We start from the raw sequence: 13,425 nt of genomic DNA, 5'->3' as shown, positions 1-13,425 counted from the left end.
TTTTTTTTTTTGGGAGAGGTTTTTGCTATAGGGCGCGTGCGCTCGCCAGACAGACAGAGAGACAGAAAGCGAGAAATCACTTCCCGGGGGGATAGCCATGCTGCAATCCCTTCTCCTCCATTCTCCTCTCGGGATCTTGGGCACACACGCACATGAGCCCGGCGTGAGTTTTAAGCCACAGGTCCAGGACGCGAACCGCGGTCGACTATGTGGGAGTCCAGCAACATAACCATTACGCTAACTGCTGGTCCCAACACTTACTCTTCATACTAAGACTGGAGCCCAGGACTCCGTGGGTAACAGGGGCGTCATTACTGAGTCCCTCCTCTGGGCCAGGCACAGTGCAGGACACGTACATCCACACTATTCCTCACAACAGCTCTGAGAGTTTAGACCTGAGAAAATCAGCGCAGAGAGCCATGGAATACATAAACATACAAGACTGGCATCCAAATCCCATCCAGTCGACACCAAGGCCACACTCCACATTGTAATTCACCACTGCCTCTCAGAAAGGTGGAAAAGTCAGAAACACTTCCAGTGATAGACTGACATGGTGACTTCACCTGAAGTTGGTGCTGCCTCCCCATCTCTCTTGGAAAGGCACGTAATTCCACATCAGCCCTCTCTCACAACCTGCTTGTGTAATTATACCAGGCATTTTGTTAGTGTTGCCATATTCCTTCCTGTAATCCTCACCACAATCCTGCAAGATAGGTGTTAGCCACAGTTTAAAGATGAACAGTTGAGGCTCTGAACGGCTGAGCAGCAGGACCAAAGTTGCAAAGGTGGGTAAAGAGCCACCTGCTCCATGTGACAGGTTTGAATTCAAACCCAAGCTTGGGTGCTTCCAAATGCTGTTTCGCGTGGGCCTATGCTGGTTTGCATTAAAGGAACACACATGTGGGAACCAGCAGTTGGCGTAATGGCTGTGTTGCTGGATTCCCATGTAGTCGATCGCAGTTCAGTCCTGGACCCCGTGGCTTAAAACTCACGCCGGGCGCATGTGCGTGTGTGCCCAAGATCCCGAGAGGAGAATAGAGGAGAAGGGACTGCAGCGTGGCCATCCCCCCTGGGGGGTGATTTCTTGCTTTCTGTCTCTATGTCTCTCTCTGTCTGTCTGGCGAGCGCACATGCCCTGTAGTGAAAACCTCTCCAAAAAAAAAAGAAAGAAAGAAAGAAAGAAAGAAAGAAAGAAAGAAAGAAAGAAAGAAAGAAAGAAAGAAAGAAAGAAAGAAAGAAAGAAATATACATGTCTCCTGGCTGGATCTCGCCAGGTTCTATCATCCCACTTAAGGAAAGGGGGACCCAAGATGTCCAAACAGACTTAGTCTACATTTCACTCAGATTAGAAGAACCCTCTGACAGCTGCCAGAACCATCAATTCTTGCAGAACTTGTCAAATTGCGACATAGCTCATTTATTTTGTTTATATTTTGCTTTGTGTTTGTTTTGGATAGAGAACACATGCACTTGCCAGCGAAAGAGAAAGAAGGAGAAAGAAAACAACTCCCCCCCCCCAGGGGAGTGACCACTCCACAATCTCTTCTCCTCTCAGGATTTCCGGCACACACACACATACACACACTCCTGGCGTGACTTTTAAGCTGCCTGTGCAAGGTAAGTCCAAACCTCCCTGTGCGAAGTAAGTCCAAGTTACCCCTTAGCTGCCCAGAGAGAACCAAATGGTGCCTGCCCATATCCCAGATGATAGCTACCAGCTGGGGTGACAAGGTCCTGCCCCAACCGCACAGGCCACAGCATAAGGAAGAAGAAACAGTTCAAAAGCAGAAGCAGCACCAGAGGTAAAAAGAAGGCCCAGAGATAGTAAGTCAAAGGCCCTGATAGACAGCGGAACTACCTCAAGGTTAAGTTTTTAGGCTTCAGATAAGGGTCCAAAAAATGCATCTTCTGGTATGGAGAACCGCCATCCTTAAAGGTCATTTTGTTTGTGGCATGTAGTTGTGTGCGTGCACACATGTGCACAGGTGTGTGTGTGTACACGAGAGGCGGGGTGTTTTTTGTTACTGTTGTTTTACACACAGTCTCACTGTGACACAATGCTCACACCTCAGCCTCCTTAGCAGCTGGGACTACAGGTGTGCCACTAGGCCTGGCTCTTTCTTACACAGGGTCTCACTATGTGGCCCACGCTGGCCACAAGCTCGTGATCCTCCTGACTCTGCCTCCCAAGTCACTGGGACTACAGATATGCACAGCCATGCTGGCTCTTCAAGGTGGGCCAGAAATCTAACCCAGGTCTCCCAAGTGTCCTCAGCCTGTCAAGCAAGCAGCATCCAGTACGAGCTACCATGACTGGACCTATTTAAGTCATTTCTTAACAAATAAAGTGGACATTATCCTTGGGCAGTTCAAATCTGGGATATAAATTTATTTTACCATTCAGCAGCCTTAGCAAGAAACATTCAGTCTTCAGGGATTCTAACAACTTTGTGAAGTTTTGAAAAATGCCCTAGCTGGCCGAGCATCTGGGCTGCCCCATCTGTACACCATTTATTTTAAGGAGCCATTGTCCTTTTTTCCTCTCATGAAATTTCTTAGTTTGAAAGATGTTGTTATCAACCTGCCTTACCAATTTGTTTGCTGATATTTCTTTAGACAGACAAGTACCAAAGAGAGCTACTGAGGAGCAAGGGCTAGCCAAGGTTCCCACAAGGAGCTTATGTCATTCCATCCAATGGAAGTCACTTTCATAGCTTGGTGAGCCCAGGCAGCGTCTCTGCAGGCATGTGCAGATTTCTCTTAGGTTTCCAAAGTCAATTTATGGCCCTTCGTCAACACTGAGGATCTAGAACAGCAAGCTGGGAATCGTGCTCCAGTGGGCCAGCCACAACCACGTGAGCTCTTGGACAAGCCACTCCTTCCTCATCAAGGACGTGATTATTTCCTTTTCTGGTAACTACAGCTCCAGGGGGAGGGAGGGCAGTGACTCCTACGTGTCCCACAGCTGTGATTGCTGACATATTGCAAAATTTGTCTCCCAAACCAGAGAAGGAAGTAGAAAAGGAAGAGAACACAAAGCCACACCTTCCTCCAGCAGCCACTGACAGAGCGCAGGACACCCCCAGAGAGAGGCAGCATGACCCTATTTTCCACCAGTGTTAAAGCAGATCAGTGAGCACGAAGTATTAGATGACTTCACCCCTAGAATCTTCCCTCAGAGAGAAGTGCCTGAAGATCGAATTATTCCACACTGAGAAAGATAAACACAGTGGAAACGAGGCCAATTCACAGTGATGAACTAGAAAAGAGGCCAGACTGCTCTGCTGCGCTAGAGAAACTCTTCAGGGCTAATTGGTCCAAATATCTACACAGTCAGCTTACCCACAATCGCGCTCTCTTAGAAAAGGGGCAAATGGACATGCATTAGCCAGGACACATGTTCTACAGTAGTAAACACTTATGTTTATTATTATTGTTATTATTGTTACTATTATCATAATCTTGTTAGTAGTGACTACTTCTAAGTAATGGCCCCCGTAGGGGGTGCATGACTCACAACCCAGCCCAGGCACTCACAAGCTGAGACACTGAAGAGTGGAAAACAGAAGACAAGGGATTCAGAGACATCAAAAGCCCTCCTTAGTCTAATGCAAATAAGGACACAATCTCAAGAAATACCAAGAGAATGAAAATGCAGTTATAGGAGATAGGGGACCAGTACCATAAACCAAATCACCTAAAAATAAAAAGTTCTACCAGTTTCCCCCCATCTCCTCTGCTTTGACCAACCCCCCCTCCCAAATGGGAGCATATCAGCACTCTGCCATTTTCCAGATCATAGAGCTAGAGCCTGAAGCCAATAAGCAGGGAGGGACGAGCGCAAACCTTCAAGGGGTCAAGGGTGCTCTGAAAACCACTATGTGGCATTTCAAGACACACAGGAGGACATGTGCTGGATATTAAGGTATCTTCTCTCAACTCCAATCCACTCCTGCACCCATATGCTGAGACACTGGGGCTAGGACTCTGAAGACCACATTCTCCTTTGCCACCTGTCTCCCTGTTAGGTTCTACCAGAGGGGCTGATGGAGAGAGAACAGAATGCCAAAGAAAGGAAAGGGCTGCTCTTCCCAGCTTTGCTTGCGGTTCCTTTTGTTTGTTTGTTTGTTTTCAGAGAGAGATTTTTGCTATAGGGAGTGTGCACTCACAGGAGAGGCAGAGAGACAGAAAACAAGAAACCACCCCTCAGGGGGGATGGCCATGCCACAATCCCTTCTCCTCCACTCTCCTCTCGGGACTTTGGGCATACACGCACACAAGCCTAGTATGAGTTTAAGCCACCGGGTCCAGGACTCCAACCATGGTTGGCTATGTGGGAGTCTGGCAACATAACCATTATACCATCTGTTGGCCCCCTTTGCTGCTATTCCTGTCAACATCACCCCAGCAACTGGTCCCAGTTTTTTGTTGTTGTTGTTGTTGTTGTTTTGAGAGATTTTCACTGTAGGGCGCGTGCACTCGCCAGACAGACAGAGAAAGACATAGAGACAGAAAGCGAGAAATCACCCCCCAGGGGGGTGGTCATGCCGCAATCCCTTCTCCTCCATTCTCCTCTCGGGATCTTGGGCACACACGCACACGTGCCCGGCGTGAGTTTTAAGCCACCGGGTCCAGGACACGAACCGCGGTCGACTACGTGGGAGTCCAGCGACATAGCCATTACACTAACTGCTGGTTCCCAACTGGTCCCAGTTTTCAGCCTCTTTTCAGCAATTCCTGAATGGGTACCATCGCACTCGTTTCTGGTCACTATAGCTCAGGGGGGTGGACAGTGGCTACTGTGCATCCTGCAGCTGTGATTACTACTGGGTTGCAAAATTCAGACCCAACAGCAAAGCCTGGCAGTGCCCTCTTCTCAGATGTCTGGGTCCTTGGTCCCAGCTCCACAAGCCCCCTCCTTCACTACCCTACGATACCCACAGCAGCCAGGTAACACCATCTAGCCCCTCCCCACAAAATCCCTCATCTTCACACTCCTCAGTTTATTTTTTTTTTTTTTTTTTTACATAAATTAACCCATTTATTGTAGGCTAGTGATATTCCAAATGTCTATGGAGCTTCTACTGGTCTTTCAATTCTTTCAGTCTTCTGATAGCAGACTTCACTGTGACAGCCAAAGTGGTGTTGTAGGTCCAGGCACCACCAGCTACCGTCTTCCTGCAGGAACCACAGTGCCAGATCCCCACAGCCCATCTCTTTCATCTTAGTTTTGCCACAGAAGGAGCAGGTGTACTTGGCATGCTGGCTGATTTCAATTTTCTTCACCATTTTCCGGAGGGAGGCACCATAGCGGGTCCCATATTTACCGACGATGCCGACCTTCTTGGTGCGTTTAGCCATTCCGCCACCAACTAGGTCCAAGCCCAGAGAGCCACACTCCTCAGTTTTGATAACTTCAACCGTTCTCCTTTGCTACTCTAGCTCTAAGAGTAGTAGCTACTTCCTACGACTTCTTTTTCTTTCATTTTTTAAGTTTTTTACCATAGGGCACATGTGCGCACCAGAGAGAGACAGTGAGAGGGAAAGTAAGAAATCACCACCTACGGGGGCTGGTTACGCTGCATTCCCATTCTCATCGTGGGATTTTGGGCACATGCGCACATGTGCCTGGCATGATTTTCAAGCCACCAGGTCTGGGACTCAAACTGCAGTCAGCATGTGGGAGTCCAGCACCTTGACCACTACATCACTTGTTGGCCCCTACTTCCTGCTATTTCTATCTCTGTTATCTCTGTCTTCCTCTCTTACATTCTCCATCCTCCCAGACCTGCTTAACCAATCCTTACCGTAACTAACTTATAAGTTAATAAGAGGCCGGCAGGTGGCATAGTGGTTAAGGTGCTGGATCCTACATGGCTGACTCCATGGTTAAAAGTCCAGACCCTGGACTCTCATGTGATAGACCACGGTTCAAGTCCCAGACCCTGTGGCTTGAAACTCAAGTCGAGAGTATATGCATGTATACCCAAAATACCAAAAGGAGAATGGAGGAGAAAGGACTGTAAATGCCCATTCCACTGGGGGATGATTTCTTGCTTTCTGTCTCCCCAGCAAATGCATGCACCCTACAGCAAAAACCTCTCTTAAAAAAAAAAAAAAAAAGCACAGCCCTGGAAGCCTAAAACCACACTGAGTACATGTGCATATGTGCCCAAAATCCCAAGAGAAGAATGTAAGAGAAGGAACTGCAGTGTAGTCATCTCCCCTGGGGGGTGATTTCTCACTTCCCCCCTCTCTCTGTCTCTTCAGGCAAATGCACGTACCCTGTGGCAAAAAAGAAAAAAAAAGAAAAAAAAAGAAAAAAGGATGGCCGGCTTTCTTTTCTCTGACTAGATACTAACCATTACATTATGTGGTAGCAAGAATAAAGTGTATCTCCCACCCACTGGGTTAAACAGAATTAAACATGTCTTACTAAAGCATGGACAGTATCTTAAAAAGTGACATGTGCTTGTCACCTCCTGTTCATCAGGGCCAATCACTATAATATCATCAATATATGAGGCCAGTATGATGGGCTGTGAGATATGAATAAGATCAAGATACTGCAAAATAAAAAAGCAGGGTGAGGTGGTCTATATAACAGAGACAAGACTGACAGTATACTGTTGGCCATGCCAGGTAAAAGCAAACTGCTTCTAGTAATCCTTGCATACTGGTACAGAAATACAGCATCTGTCAGACCAAAGGCTACCAAATAGGAGCTAAGGGCTATGCTGATTTTGTTTTTCAATAAAGATAACAAGTTGAGTATCCCTTATACAGAATGTTTGGATTGCTATCTTGAGGGCTAATGCCAAAATATAATGATTAAGCTCTATGCATAGGGAGCTGGATCCCACATGGCCAACGAGAGTTCAAATCCTGGCCCCAGTGGCTTGAAAAATATGCCAGGTGCATATACATACAAGTCCTAAATCCTGATTGAATACAGAAATGGAAGAAAGTGGATTAAAGCATGACCACACCACACTGGGTGGTGTTCTCTCTCTCTCTCTCATACGTCTGCTGGGAAAAAAAGTGTTTTACATTTTTTAGATTTTAGAGTATTTGCATATATAAAATAATACATTCTGGGGATTGGAAACATATCTAAACAGAAAATTCATTAGATATCATATACAACTTGTATACACAGCCTGAAGGTAACCTATACAACATCTCTGTACTGCAGCATGTTGACTACAACCCATCACACAAGTTCAGGTATGGAATGTTTCACCTTGGCATCACGTTACACTCAAAGGGCTTCAGATTTTAGAGCACTGGGGATTTTAGATTTTTGGATTAGGGATGTTTAACCTGTACCTCACCTTGAATAGCAGCTGAAATTTGAGTCACTATCTGATTAGGCTTGCAATAATCCAAAGTCACTCTCTTAAGTCTCCCTCTATACCTTCCAAACAGGCAAGTGAGAGAGATTTCGGTATTGAGAGATTTCCATGCCTTCATTTTTCCAAGTCTTTGGTGAGAGTACTAATCTCTACAACTCCCCCCAGAGATGCAGTATTCCTTTTTGTTTATTGTCCTGGTGAGGAGGGGAAATTCCATGGGCTTCCACTTGGGCCCTCCTGCCATGACAGCCCTTTCTCCACACATAGGTCAAAGGGCCAATGAGGGGATTCTGCCAGTTGTCAAATATGTGTGTTCTAATTATGAACTCAAGGACTAAGGAATAACCAGAGAATGAGTCTGCACACTCCTGGACCCACTGTAAAGTGAACTAAGACACTTAGTATCCTCTGTGTGGGAAGCAAGTTACACCTGAGAAATCCACACTAATATTCCTCTCTTTTAAGCCTTCCAACTCCTTCCTCTAGCACACTGCTTCCCTAGTTAGAGTGTAAACTCATGGAGTCTAAGTTTCTTTTTTTTTAATTTAATTTATTATTATCATAATTGCTGTATATTACATTTAATCACCTGTATCTTTACATGGAGTCTAAGTTTCATCAAGCAAGTCAACTAAACTGCTCAAGTTTCAGCCATGCACCTAAATTGTTAAATCTAGAGTTCTATTAAATGCAATCATCTTAAAAAATTCAGTATAATTCAATATATATGCTTTTTTTTTTTTTTGAGAGATTTTCACTGTAGGGCGCGTGCGCTCGCCAGACAGACAGAGAGAGACATAGAGACAGAAAGCGAGAAATCACCCCCCAGGGGGGATGGTCATGCCGCAATCCCTTCTCCTCCATTCTCCTCTCGGGATCTTGGGCACGCACGCACACGCGCCCGGCGTGAGTTTTAAGCCACCGGGTCCGGGACACGAACCGCAGTCGACTACGTGGGAATCCAGCGACATAGCCATTACGCTAACTGCTGGTTCCCAATATATATGCTTTTCTTCTTCATTTGACAGCCTTAGAATCAATCCTCACACATATTCCTTCAATTTCCAGTAATGTCAACTGCAAACTCTTACTATTACCTTGCAGTATAAGCATTTTTCTCTCAGGTCAGAACTTTCACTTGTCTCTTTGAAACATAATGAGATGACTATTTTCTGGGTTTAAGGGGTGGTTAGAGTAGGCTGGAGTAGGATAAGCACTCCCTTGAAAGGCAACCGCCCTAGGAAAGGGGACCCAACTGCATGTCTCCACCCAACTGGTGCAACCCTTTCTCAAAGGCTGTGCCAGGAAAATAGAAAGTTTCTGGCTGACAAAAATGAGGAAAGAAAATCAGCTCTTCATCATTACTTTCACCTCAATTCTAATTTAAGCCAGTCTAGTGTTCTTGAGAGAGGAAATGGGAAATAGAAGTGGCTACAACAGCTGTCTCTAATCTAACCAGGGACCCAAAGGTTACAGAACACTCCCTGCAATGTGGAACTGAATCTAAAACAGCTAACAGAGAAAGCCCTAGCACTGAACACAGTTTTAATGCCCTAATGTCAGGATGGTGTGCAACAAGACAAAAAAGTCACATCACACCTTGATATCTGCCTTCCTCAACTAAATAAAGACTGAGGGAGGGAATGAAAGGTGTGAAGAGACAGAAAGGCTGGTTTGTGTAAAGCCCTGGAAAGGTTGACAAGTATAGTTTAATTACCTGTTGGCTAAAGTTCCAAATTCAAGTCGTCTGTCATCAGTCCTGGATGGTCCCAGAGTTAATGAGGAAAGGGCACTTTAGAGAGAGAATGGGGACACCCAAGAGAAAGAACTATAACTAAGAGCTGGGGTTTGAGCATAAACATCATCCATGTTGACAGTTGCTCCCAGAGTCAAACCTGAAAGGAAGACTTACTTCAGTGGTTCAGAGAGTGACAGGGAAAAGCAGTAATGGACTTACATTCATGTTAATGAGTAGTTATCCATTTTCTAGTTACATGTGAGCCACTACTGTACAGAATAAGCTTGTTTGATTAAGCTTGTTTTTTTCCAGAGGGAGCATAACTAAAAATCCTATTGGTATTTTATTTCAGAAACTAAACATCATTTGAAAAGTCATAGAATGTGATATCATATTTTTTAATATAATAGTGAAATATTTTTTAATCATAACCTCATTTACCGTCTTATGAAGAAAACCTCTTAAACCACAAGAATATCTCCTAAGAACATGGAACATATATTAAGCATTTTGGGGCAGGTTTTAAAAACAGATGAAGCATTTAATTAAAATAAAGTATCAGGCCCACCATGCCTAGAGGTTAAGGTAGCTGGATGCCACATGGCCAACTACACAGTGTAAGTCTTGGTTCCCATGGATTGAAAATCATGCTAGGCATGTGTGTGTGTGAGCATGTACCAAAAATATCTCAAAAGGAAAATAGAGGAGAATGGATGTGTCATAACTATCCCCTTTTGAGGTTGACTTCTCTATCTTTTGTCTCTTTCTCTCCCTTGCAAGCACATACACCCTATAGCAAAAAAACTAAATAGTAATGATAAAGATTATTTTTGTTATCAAAGATTTCTTTTATTAAGCAGCAGCTATTCAAAGAGAAAGAATATGTCCAAGTTAAAGCCACCCATTGAATATCATCATAATCTCCTAGACTAAGACCACATGATTATAAGGGCTCTGACTCTGACTTTTGGTCACAGTGTCAATAAAAAGGTTTATAGAAATAAGTGCTATCTAAGGCAGACCACTGTTCACTCATATTTCTTCTTTTTTTTGAGACGTTTTTCACTATAGGGCACGTGCACTCACCAGACAGAGAGAGACAGAGACAGAAAGCGAGAAACCACCCCCCAGAGGGGATAGCCATGCCGCAATCCCTTCTCCTCCATTCTCCTCTCAGGATCTTGGGCACGCATGCACATGTGCCCGGTGTGGGTTTTAAGCCACCAGGTCCAGGACGCAAACCGCGGTCGACTATGTGGGAATCCAGTGACATAGCCATTACGATAACTGCTGGTTCCCTTTCTTTCATTTTTCAACTTCTTTTTAGATTGCTGAAAAGATAAATCCTCGGTTAGTAGTTTAAATGACTCATTCTTATAGAATAAGACATGGTTTAATGATATGTATCTTACCAAAATAGGCCTGACACTTGGAATGCTAAAAAAAAGTAAAGAAAAACAACTAAATAAAAGAAGCAGAATGTAGGACCAGCAGATGGTGTAATGGTTACATTGCTGGATTTCCACATAGTTGGCAGTGGATTGAGTCCCAGACACTGCATTTGTTTAAAACTCATACCAGGCACATGTGCAAACATGCCCAGAATCCCAAGAGAAGAGTGGAGGAGAAGGGACTGCAGCATGGCCATCCCCCCCGATGGGGGTTGGGGGGTGATTTCTTACTTTCTGTTTCTCTGGCTCTCTCTCTCTCTGGCTCTCTGGTGAAAAAATGTTCCCTATAACCAAAAAAAAAAAAAAAACTAAAAAACTAAAAATAAGAACACAACTGACCAAGGACAACCACTGTAACTAAGATTATAGATGGGTAACTTCAGATGGGATGGGTAACTTCAGGTTTTAAAAGTTCTTTTTACCTCAGAGTTTCCATTAATTCCACTTCTAACCTACTTCCTGTCAACTTGCTAAAACCAGCGGGGTGCTCTTCCCACCCCTTCTCAGATTGAACATCTATATTGATCCAGAATTTCCAGGTAATTATAGAGCCTTCTGCAAATGGGCCAAAGAGACTGAATTTCTCTTTAGCCATTAATGAGCTTTGACTTCTTTTAAGGCAGGATTTTGAAAAGGCTGCCTCAAAACCCACTAGGCTGACTGTGATTGCTCTTTGGGGTAAAATGACCACCTCCCACTTGTCCTTTTTTTCATTAATATATTTTATACTTGCCCATTTAAAATAAAGGATCTGTCTGGAACAATTAAACCTTTCAATCTTTTTATACTACTATGATTTTCATCTTATCAATAACTACCAGCTTCATTAAGAGAAACCTTATTGGGACCAGCAGTTGGCGTAATGGCTATGTCGCTGGACTCCCATGTAGTCAACTGTGGTTCAAGTCCCGGACCTGGTGGCTTAAAACTCACGCCAGGCACTTGTGCGTGTGTGCCCAGGATCCCGAGAGGAGAGTGGAGGAGAAGGGACTGCGACATGGCCATTCCCCCTGGGGAGTGATTTCTCACTTTCTGTCTCTCTGTCTCTGTCTGGTGAGTGCATGTGCCCTATAGCAAAAACCTCTAATAAATAAATAAATAAAATAAAATAAAAAGAGAAACCTTATTTAGGCAATACATGGTGCTCAAAATATTTTCATTGGTATATTTGCTTAGTTTCTGAGTTAAATTATATAGTTATCCCAAATGATCTAAAGGTTTCAAAAGTAAAACAATGAAACCATCACATAGTCATGGGCAATATGAGGGGTCTTCAAGATGTTCATAGAAAGTGCATTTATCAGAAAACTGTGCATAGATTTCTCTTTTTTGCAGCAAAATCAATCCATATTAACTTATTATAACATATCTGAACAAGATCTAGTTTGAGGCATTAAGAAAGATAAGATATCCGTTTGAAGAAGATCCGTTATAGCAACATAAATTCTACTAAAATTGAAGCAAGAACAAACATCAAATTTATGGTGTAGATTGGGTAGAAGAATGATGCAATCACTGATGCTTTACAAAAAGTTTGAGAATAATGTCTCAAAGAATTCAGCAGTTTACAAATGAATAATTTATTCTTTTTTTTTTTTTTTTACTTTTTTTGGAGAGGTTTTTGCTATAGGGCGCGTGCACTCACCAGAAAGACAGCGAGAGACAGAGAGACAGAAATTACCCCCTGAGGGGATAGCCAAGCTGCACTCCTTTCTCCTCCATTCGCCTCTTGGGATCTTAGGCAGGTACACACATGCACCCGATGTGAGTTTAAGCCACCAGGTCCAGGACGCGAACCACGGTCGACTACATGGCAGTACAGACACACAGCCATTATACCAACTACCAACTGCTTAATCTTGTTATGCCTTAACTGAAGAAGACCAATGATTAACAGTAGAAGCAACAGCCAACACCATAGATATCTCAACTGTATCAAACTACCCAATTCTGACTAAAAAATTAAAGTTGAACCAACTTTCTGCTTTCTGATAAAGCTGTTGTACCCAAATCAACTACAGACAAGAGAAGTATTTTCACTGGAAATCTTGAACAAGTAAGTGGAGATCATGAAGCATTTCTTCAAAGGTGACACATGGCTTTTATAGTATGATGCTGAACACAAAGCACAATCAAAGCAATGGCTATGAACAGGCAGAAGTAGCTCAATTGAAGTGCAAACAGGCTGATCAAAAGTAAACATTATGGCAATATTTAGGGGAGAATGCTCAAGGCATTTTGTTTATCAACTTTCTGGAGGACTAAAGAATTATAGTATCTGGGACCAGCAGATGGTGTAATGGTTACATCACTGGACTCTCACAAAGTCAACCTCAGTTGACTAGAAATTACTGCAGGGTTACAAGAAATATGGAAAGACAAGAAAATACCTCTCCTCCAAGGAAAAATAGTAACTCTTCTTCATCCTCAGACAGTACAATTAAATTCATGGAAATATCAGATAAAGAATTTAGAATTTTCATGGTGACAAAACTCACAGAGATCAAAGAGAAGAGAGACAATGAACTGCTGAAGAGGCAGGGGAAAGAAGCTGATGAGCTCCAAGAGGTGAAGAAATTCTTGCAAGATCTAAAAGAGGAAATTCACACTATAAAAAAGAATCAAATGGGGAACCAGCAGTTAGCGTAATGGCTATGTCGCTGGACTCCCACATAGTTGACCGCGGTTCGCGTCTCGGACCTGGTGACTTAAATCTCACGCCGGGCGCGTGTGCGTGCGTGCCCAAGATCCCGAGAGGAGAATGGAGGAGAAGGGATTGCGGCGTGACCATCCCCCCTGGGGGGTGATTTCTCGCTTTCTGTCTCTATGTCTCTCTGTCTGTCTGGCAAGCGCACGCGCCCTATAGCGAAAACCTCTC

General features: G+C 43.9%; 1 protein-coding gene and 1 pseudogene across 2 annotated transcripts in view; both read right to left on the bottom strand.

The window, feature by feature from the left end:
• CUNH12orf75 (chromosome unknown C12orf75 homolog) overlaps positions 1-13,425 on the bottom strand; it is a 140,244-nt gene that overhangs the window by 12,526 nt on the left and 114,293 nt on the right. The window lies entirely within an intron of this gene.
• On the bottom strand, positions 5,027-5,419 carry LOC106736069 (60S ribosomal protein L37a-like; annotated as a pseudogene).

The sequence above is a fragment of the Tupaia chinensis genome, unplaced genomic scaffold (genome assembly GCF_000334495.1).
Source record: "Tupaia chinensis unplaced genomic scaffold, TupChi_1.0 Scaffold000054_1, whole genome shotgun sequence".
Classification (NCBI taxonomy): domain Eukaryota; kingdom Metazoa; phylum Chordata; class Mammalia; order Scandentia; family Tupaiidae; genus Tupaia; species Tupaia belangeri.
This window is presented reverse-complemented; position numbering and strand designations above follow the sequence as displayed.